This window comes from Gavialis gangeticus, unplaced genomic scaffold, assembly GCF_001723915.1.
Source record: "Gavialis gangeticus isolate Ggan-Ray unplaced genomic scaffold, GavGan_comp1, whole genome shotgun sequence".
Taxonomy (NCBI): domain Eukaryota; kingdom Metazoa; phylum Chordata; order Crocodylia; family Gavialidae; genus Gavialis; species Gavialis gangeticus.
In genome coordinates this window covers 199,653,676-199,662,520 of record NW_017728992.1, presented here as the reverse complement: position 1 = coordinate 199,662,520, position 8,845 = coordinate 199,653,676, and the positions used below count along the sequence as shown (strand labels likewise).

Here is an 8,845-nt window from a genome sequence, read left to right as displayed (position 1 = left end):
CAAAAGGTTGAAAACCACTGGCATAAGTGCCCACTCATGTGGATCGTGGGTTCACCCTCTGCTCGCTATGGGGCAGATGGTGGCACTTTTCCACTGGCTGAGTAGCAGTTTGCTCAGTGGATAACACCTGAAGAAGGTACTAGTGTACAGGAGAGCATGGAACAGCGGCAGGACCTGAAAGCTGACTCAGTGCAGTTCAATGACTTGCATCGCCTCTTCTGTATTGTAGCAGTATTGTGCAGAAGCTCACCAGGACCTGTACACTTCTCATGATGCCTGACTGTGGCCATTGGGTCTGTACAGGAATAACTGCCTGCGTTGTGCTTTGTGGGGTGGAGGGTGGAGGGAAGATGGATGGCTCCGGCATACAGGCCAGGGCTGAAATTCAACCAAAAATATCCCAGCAGAGGACTTTTAATTTAGACACTGAGCTCAGGGAGAGGTAAAAGAGGAAGCCACCTGTTCTCCAGGCTGGAAAAGGGTATTTTTCCCCAAAGGCACTGGGGGATACATCCCCCTCATCCCAACACTGTAGCACCCTCTCAGGTCTCCAGGAAATGGGAAATGGGGTGCCAATTGTTTCACGGCCTGAACGGGCTGCCAGGCTCCCCTTCCCTACCAGTCACCCTCTCCCTTCCAGCAGGGAGTTATTTCGGATGCGACTGTAAAGAGACTGAAATACTCTGCCAAGTTGGGCTATAAATGGCCCAGGAGCTGTCAGCCCCCTGCTGCTGCTTGAAGCGTTTCTGAAACTGAATCCTGCTGCCTGATAGCCCCCACCCTGGCCTTCCCACCCATTTGCCCCCTACCCTAACCACCCTCTCCTCCACCTTCCCTCCCCACTCCCCTGCTGCTCCCCAAACCAGCTCCAAGCTCCCTCCTCTCAGCATCCTCTCTAGCTCCCCTCTCACTTCAGTCCCCTCCAGTGTCCCGTCTCAGAGCAGACCCCTTTCTCTTACTGTCCTCCCCCTCCCACAACATACCCCAGCATCCACCTTGTTCCTTCAAGTCACCCACTTCACCTCCTCCCCTGCCTCTCCCACACCAGCTCCCTGCCCCCTTACCCCTTGTCCCTCTCCCCCTGACCACATCCCTTCCCCATCCAGTGCCCAAACCCTCCTCCCCTGGCCCCACCTCCACCCCCCTTCCTGGATCCCTCTTCATTTCACTTTCCATCCTCTCCCTTAGAGACTGGCTTCATGCTGAGCATTGTCCCTGCTGCCGCTGCAGGGAAATCTCTCTCTCTGGGCTTGGATTCCTCCTCTCTGTATTCATTTGTCTTTCTTTTTGTCTCTTTCCCTTGTCCCCCACTTTGTTCCTGGTTGCTGGGATGTAGAGAATTGTTGTTCCCTGCAATGCCCTGCTGAGTTTGGTGCGAATTTTTCCCCACCCCTTCTCTTTGGGGAGAAAGTGGGAATCTCCACTTTAGCTGACAACTACAAAGTACAGTCCAGCTGAGTGTTGAATGTGGCTCAGGAGTTGAGCAACAGTTGGCAAGTTTGCTGGTGCTATTTTTCTGCAGGTAAGAGGATTCTTTTTTGCATGGTAGAACTGAAGACAACATGTCTCTTTTTGTTAGTTTGGATCTAGTTTTTTTCCTTTTTTGCACACAGTGGGTAAACCGAGAACAGAAGTTTTTATAGACATGTAGCAACAGGATCTGCAGTTAAAAATACAAGGGAACCAAAGTGAGCTATATTAAATCATGCATAGCCCAACTGTTTTTTTTCCCTGCAGTCTACAAAGTTTTAACTGTGTTTTCAAACTATGTTATGTGACCTTATCAACTTCTTTCTTTTATGTTACTGGCTTGATGAGAGCCAGCTGATGTGTAACTGTGAGATTCCTGTGATAAGACACAGACCCAAAGACTAAGAAACTGGTAACGTCATCATTAAGGAAAGCTAAAGGTTTAAGGTATTTCAGGCTTTTTAAATACTAGCATTTCTTTATAATCATCATGTTAGAGCTTGATTCCTCAGATCATACTTGAAACAATAGTTTTAATGTCTTTCTATAGTTCTACATATTACCTGATAATGTGGCACTACATTTGGGTGGTGGGAGAATTTGAGAATACTCTTGCAAGCTAACTCGGTATTATTTTTTAGTAGTTTAGCATAGCTAATGTTCTTAATGAGTTTATTGACTCTGTGTGTGTGTGTGTGTGTGTGTGTGTGTGTGTGTGTGTGTGTGTGTACATATGCTCTGATTAAGACCTTAAGATAACAAATCCCATCTGTTCAACATGGACAGGTTTGGAGAAGTATGCACCTGTAAAAATCTGTGCGTGCCATTGTTCACTTAATTTATGTCCAGGTTTACTGAATGTGTATGCACAAATCTGCTTGGTATTGCAAATGACCGATTATATATTTGAAGAGGTTTTTTGAGACTAAATACTAGACTTAACAAGGTAGTCAGAGTAATTGCACCCATGAATTAGGTAGGTGATTATGCCAGCCAAAAATAAAGCTAGTCTTAAACAGTCCATGGCTCCCCCCCACTTTGTTTTTCAGTTTTCATAGGCAAATTTTCACTTTCTCCAACTGCCATGAATGTTTCCCATTGTTCTTCTGCTTTGTGATTATGTAGTGGTCACAGTTTACAGATGCTGTGTATGCAAGTATTGGGCAAAGTGCCTTGGGATCTTTTGGGGCTAAAATGTAGAATGAAACTATTTACTCTTAAATGCAATATCACAAAATTAACACAATATTAGTAGTAACAATTGTGAGCCAGGGTTGAAGAATCATGGGATTGTTTACATGAGCAAATGATGCTCAAGGGTGATTAGGATTAGGAGGTGAAGTGGGATATTTTATTCTTGGAATCACTGCAAACATACTGTGCTTATTGGGCTCACTTGTGCTGCATAAGCATGGCCCTTAAGAAGTGCAGGGGGGTGTTACCCTAATGGGGAACTGTACCCGAGGGAAACTGAGGAACAGAGCAGTTAACAGTTGTGCTGTAATCCTAGAGATGTCAGCATAGACCTGGAGGGACTCTGTCTACACTGGTCAGACTCTGGATTTATCCTACTGTGACTGAGACTTGGACTCTGATGCTGACCTGCTGAAGTTTCCTTTACATTAGTGGCAGAGTCAGGATTAGAGGCCAGGTTTTCCAATCTGAAGTTTCCTAGAGAGCAACCCCAGCACCTTCCCTGCCAGTGCTCTGCTGAGTACAAATAGTCCATCTCTCCTAATCATTTTGCATCCAAATCTTGTTCGTTTTATTAGAGGAGACGGTAGTCTCTTTGATGTTGAGTGATGCCACTTACATGACTGAAGTGGAGAAGCTTTGGTTATGGATTGATTCTTCGACCCTTGCTTTCAGGGTACTACTGGTGGAGGCAAGTACTGCATGCATCATTGCAGATGGCAGAATTTGGCTCCATAGTTTTAAGCTTTTTTGATGGGTGCAGAGTAAGGACAATCTTGTGGATTTACCTAGCTTTGAGATCAGGGCGCGTGTGTGAATTCTTTCCTGACTCCACTTGCTGTCGTTCCAAATAGTTTTAGGGCAGACATCTCTGTTACATGCCAGAGCTAGCTTTTGATGCTGGAGATTACAATATTTCAGAAAAAATAATCCTTTGCCTTCAGTGCGTGCTAAAACTCTCATTAAAATGTTTCTTGGGGATTGCTTTGTAATTACATCTGCTTCAAAGAATTTTTTAAAAATTTTTATAGCATTCTCCCCTGAGCCCTAATTTTAATCATGGTTGGTTGCTTGCAACTCTCCTTTTTAAAATCATCCATAAACTTTCCGCCCTTCAAGGCAAAACCTTAAAGAAAATTGCACCTATTGGAAGGACGACGTGCTGTGAGCATCACCTTGTATCGACTGCTCAAGTCTTATTGGTTATACCATGTACCTCAGGTACCTGAGGCAGGGTCAAGACCCCCAGCCTTTCCCTTGATGATGTGTAGTTATTCAAAGTTCGTCATGGCATTTAGATCCTTGTGGCTTGAAGCCTCTTGCTTTCTGTGCATGTGATTCCAGCTGACATCGAGGTTTCTGCGTGTCCCAGTGATGGTTGTGCTGTGATACATTTCCTCTACTCCTCCCATCTTGTTCCACCCTTGAGGATCAGTCCTGTAGTCCGTCCAGTGGAAGTTTCACTTGGGAAAACAGGAATGAACACGGACTGCAATATTGGGTTCCTCCTGTTTACTGTTTTCTCTGTGTTAATGCCCTGCTGATTGGGGATCAGGTACTATGATGTTGACCATGATATGAGACTCTGTGGTGTGTGCTTGCATAGGAAAAGAAACTGCAGTGTACAGCAGCTAATGAACCATGGATGCGCAGCTGTGAGAGTGTTTTGAGATTCCTGCTGTGGATTAAGCAGCAACAGGGTGGTGGCCTGAAAGTGAGGACACAGGTGACCATCTTGTACTAGGTCCCTCTCTGCTTTGCTCTGCTCTTCACTCCCTAGACATTGTACCTGATGAGTTTTTTAATGGGCCTATTCCTAATCCCGTTGGAGTTGTAAAGGATATCTGCATTGACTTTGATGGAAGCCGCATCAGGTGCCAACAATATGCATATACAAACCTGATTTAGGGTGACTGTTTTGGCTGAACCACATGAAAATTGGTGTTAGTTGGACTCATGCAGATATTTTGCTTTGGTAAGGCTTAGATCCCTTATAGAAGGGGTGTCAAAGATGCAACTTGTGGAGTCCCATCATTCAGTCCTCAGTGCTCCCTGTGGGTCTGGGGTTGACCCACAAGGCGCACACGGCATATGTCAGCCTGGCCCCATGCCACTCTCAGCACCTGCCCCAGGACCTGTGCTGCACAGTGTCTGCCCTGGGCAGTCTGGGTCATGCATCGCACTTGGCACCTGTCCTGGCTAGTGCAGGGCAGGCAGCATGTGCAGTGTGGGTCCCAGACTGGCTCATGTGGCACAGTTCTGGATTGGTCAGAGCAAGTGCTACATGGGCTGGATTTGGCATGTGTGGGGTCCATGGGCCTGAACCTAATCCAGACCCAGGCTGGCCATTCACTATGCATCCAGCCTATGAACCAGCTCTGCACTTCGGGGCCAGATGGGTTTGACACCCTTGCTCTAGAGCTCTTTCAAGGGGATGGAATGGATTGAGGAGACCCTCAAACCTGTAGAGCCCTTTAGCCAAAGTCTCATCACTGTTGGACAAAGCCATAAAATTTTATATATGTTTCACTCGAAATGGGCAGTTTTAGAGCAGAATAGGGTTTCAGGTAATTCACATGGCAAATCAGACAAGTATCCCCCACTGCCAAGTTACATTGCAAAAGTGCTGCACAATTTTTCTTTGAGATTTGAATCTTCATTGATCTGTGATGCCTATCAAGGTGGGTGTCTGGCCAATTGCAGGCTGTAACTTTGAATGTAGCCAAGCTGCTGGGAGGGTGTATGCCTGATTACCAGAGTTAAAGGAGTCAGAAGTCAAGAAATCTTTATCTTAAATTCAGCTCTGGAGTAGAGGTGCTGCACAGCTGGGTACCTGCCACATATCTTGTACAGGCTTCCAGTTCTTCTATCTTTCAAAGAGAAAATTTACCCATTTTACAGAGGTGGTTTGATGCTTAGAACACCTGTATTTGTAAGGCACTTTCAGGTCTGGAGACATACGGTGGTGACAGTGAGAAATATCATTATTTATGATTGGCTGAGCTGTATTGGCTGAGCAACTTAGTATGTCATGATCCCAAACAGAGCATATGGAGGACCTGCTCTCAGAGAGTGTTTGACTGCCTCTTTGCTGTTGGTTGCTGGAGCATGTTGCTGACTGAGGTTGCCCTGGCAGTGTGGCTCCACTACAACTGTTTGGCTAGCAACAGACATTACACATAAACTGGTTTAAGTGATCAGAAACTGGTTTAAACCTGTAACGGAACAAATGTTCAGGGCACATAAACCAGTTTGAAAATGGCTGAAACCAGTTTGAGATACACCTGGTTCAATGTAGTATCAGGCTTAACTGGTCAACCCAGTTTATGCAACTTCTGTCCATACCCCTTCCTTGTTCAAGTTAAATCACAGTCTCCCAGCATCCCAGCATGCTTTTCAGCCCTGGGCGGGGCTCTGCTGTCTGCTCCAGCCCATCAGGAATGGTCCCTGGCTGTAGCTATGGCAGAGACTGCAGACATCTGCCTGACTTCTCCCTGCTCTCCCTTTCCCCTCACCACTCCCTGCCAATCAGGGATTCCCCCCTCCCCTCTGCCTTACACAGACACCTCTCAGCATTAGCTAGCACACCACACGCTGGCTATGGTCTGTGCTGTGGGAGATGGGACAAGAGCAGACAGGAAAATCTCTTTGGAGATAATCAACAGGTAGCTGGTAATGTCCCTCCAGTCCTTCCTTGGAAAAAACGTTGTTTAAGAAGAGCTTGAACTAATGAGAGAGGCTGTTCATTTTCTTAATGAACTTATAAACACTGAGTTAGGGGTGATAAACACTATGTTATCAACTCCCTGCTGGGCTGCTTGGGGGGGGGACCCCTCCCTAATCATAGTGTCCTGCTGGGCCTGGCTGCACACCCCCCTCAGCTCAGCTGTGTGGAAGGGAAGGGAGGGCTGCGCTAGTGGCCCCTGGCTTCAAGCCTGAGCCACTGCAGGCATGTGCTGGCATTTCTTCAGTCCAGAGGGCATGTCTGTATGGTTATAAACCAGTTTAGCTTAGCCAGGTTAGACAAACTGCAAAGATTGAATCAATTCAGGCTTAGGCTTTTTGAATGTCTGTCCCCAGCCTTTAAGCACAGATAGAGGAGCACCAGGGACCCAAAGTGGCTGTGGACGTGAACAGCCTGTTTGAGAAAACCTCCTGCTTATGTTCACTGTGCAATCAGGAGTTAAATGAGTGACAGGGTAGCTAGAACTCTGCATGGGCTCAGGGTTAAGTCCCACTGAAGTCAGTCCGTGCATTTAAGGGTTTCACTGAACAGGAAGGATCTGCTGAATCAAAACCAGCATGCATGGCTGTGGGATAATCAGTTGCTGTCTCTTTGCCAGTTGTCCTAATCTGTAATATGGGAATGATCATATTTAGTTTCAAACCTCACAAAGGTTTTTGAGGGATTAACTTGTAGTTGCACAGCACTCAAGGAATGCAGAGCTATATAAATGCTTTTTTATTATTACCTTGTTGAAAATAATTTTAGATCTGGCAGTGGGTGGGTGGATGGGTGGGTAGCTGGTGGCTTGCAAGGGAGTTGTATTCTAGAGCAGAGTTGTAATTTGGAGTGGAATAAGAAAAAAACCAACCTCTCGCAGTAATTAACTACTGTGAATTTACTGGTTATACAACTGGAACATTACTTCCTGGCAGGTTGAGGAAAGTTAATTTAACTCAGTATTGCATGTATTGGGGCACCATTTACTTGTCTGTACAGAAACAACATAAGAACTACAGGACCAAACCTATGCCCACTGATGTGAACAGGAGTTTTGCCTTCATTTCACTGGGCACAGGAGCGGACCCCGGGCGAATGCATGATCTACTATGCTGAGTCTTTCATAGCCTCTATACACAGTGTCCGGTGCCTGATGCTTTGGAAGGACAAGCCTTTCAATTTCAATAATTCAAAAAATCATTTGTGGGGGGATGAGTTCCTTACCTTTGCTCATCTTTTGGCTTAAAATCACTTATGAGTAGGTAAGTGGTTCTATAACAGTAGTTTTTAATGTCTTCCCCTACCAGGACTTCTCATTTAGTGTAGTCCATTGAGTTCTAACCGGCACCACTCAGTAAGGGATGGGGCATGCTGGACATGACCCCCAAGACTTGGAAAGCCCATGATCTACATAGTAATAGCTGTCCAGACTTTCTCACGAGTCTTACTCACAGCTTAGAAGAATTTGTGTTAGAGGAGGATACAGAGCTGGCCAGAAACAGTGTAAACCCTGAGGCTGATCGTGTGGGAGGGGGCACTTATACATAAGCTATGTGAGAAGAAATTCTGTTAGAAATGAATGAAAATCTGCCAATGGCAAACAAGAGACCTAACTGTTCAGGAGCACTTTCAGCCCTCATTACCGTATTGGACAGATTTTTTTCTAATGAACTGATGTTTGCTCTGCTCTGGAAGTGTTCATATTTCAGAGCTTATCTACTATGCTGCAGATACAATCATTGGTTTCCCCAGGTTTATTGCAATCTATGTATTTTGTGTTGATGGGTTTTGTTAGATATCTATCCTTGGCTTTCTGCAAAGCGGAGGAACCCCCCCTGCGTTCAGTTTAGGCAGCTGGTTTCAATGACTGCGAGGCACTGAATGTTGGTTATTAATGATTTTAGGCGACAGTGTCAAAGCAACAATACTGTTCTGGGACTTGGAACACAAGCTGAGGAATTTTAGGTTTCCTGACACTTATTACGTTTTTAGACCCATGCACTTCGATCTAACCTCTGCCAGAACTTGTTGGTTGTTGGACTTTTCTTTACTCAGGCACAAGTTTTTGCAGCTGCTACTTGTGTAAGCTTGTTGGATAACATAGCTTGCTGGTAGAATCTGAACTATTTCTTTCCAAAGCTTGCATTGATTTGAGATAAAAAGAAAAGTGTTTCATATCAAATTAAACCGCCTTCTCCAAAGAGGGAAGGTTAGAGTTGGGGATGCCTAGAAATTCCCCTTGGCTCAGGGTTCTGAGCCAAGTGAGTATTGAGTGCCTGTATTGCAGAATAGCTCTTATAATTGTGAATCATTGCAACCTACTCCAGTATTAAAGGCACAGAGAAGGTGTGCGTGTAGACTGTCCTCGTTGTTATTCGAAACTAAAGCTAGGGGCACAAATTAGACACAAACCAGCAGAGGTGATCGGAAACTGGTTCAAATCTGTAACACAACAGA

At 45.5% G+C, this 8,845-nt stretch overlaps 1 protein-coding gene across 1 annotated transcript in view; it reads left to right on the top strand.

Annotated features, from left to right (window-relative positions):
* Positions 1–1,164: 1,164 nt before the first annotated feature.
* The window catches only part of COL22A1 (collagen type XXII alpha 1 chain), a 381,540-nt gene continuing 373,859 nt past the window's right edge, over positions 1,165–8,845 (top strand). The window contains exon 1 of the mRNA XM_019528200.1: positions 1,165–1,522. The gene's annotated coding sequence lies outside the window, so the exon portion shown is untranslated. The remainder of the gene's footprint in view (positions 1,523–8,845) is intronic.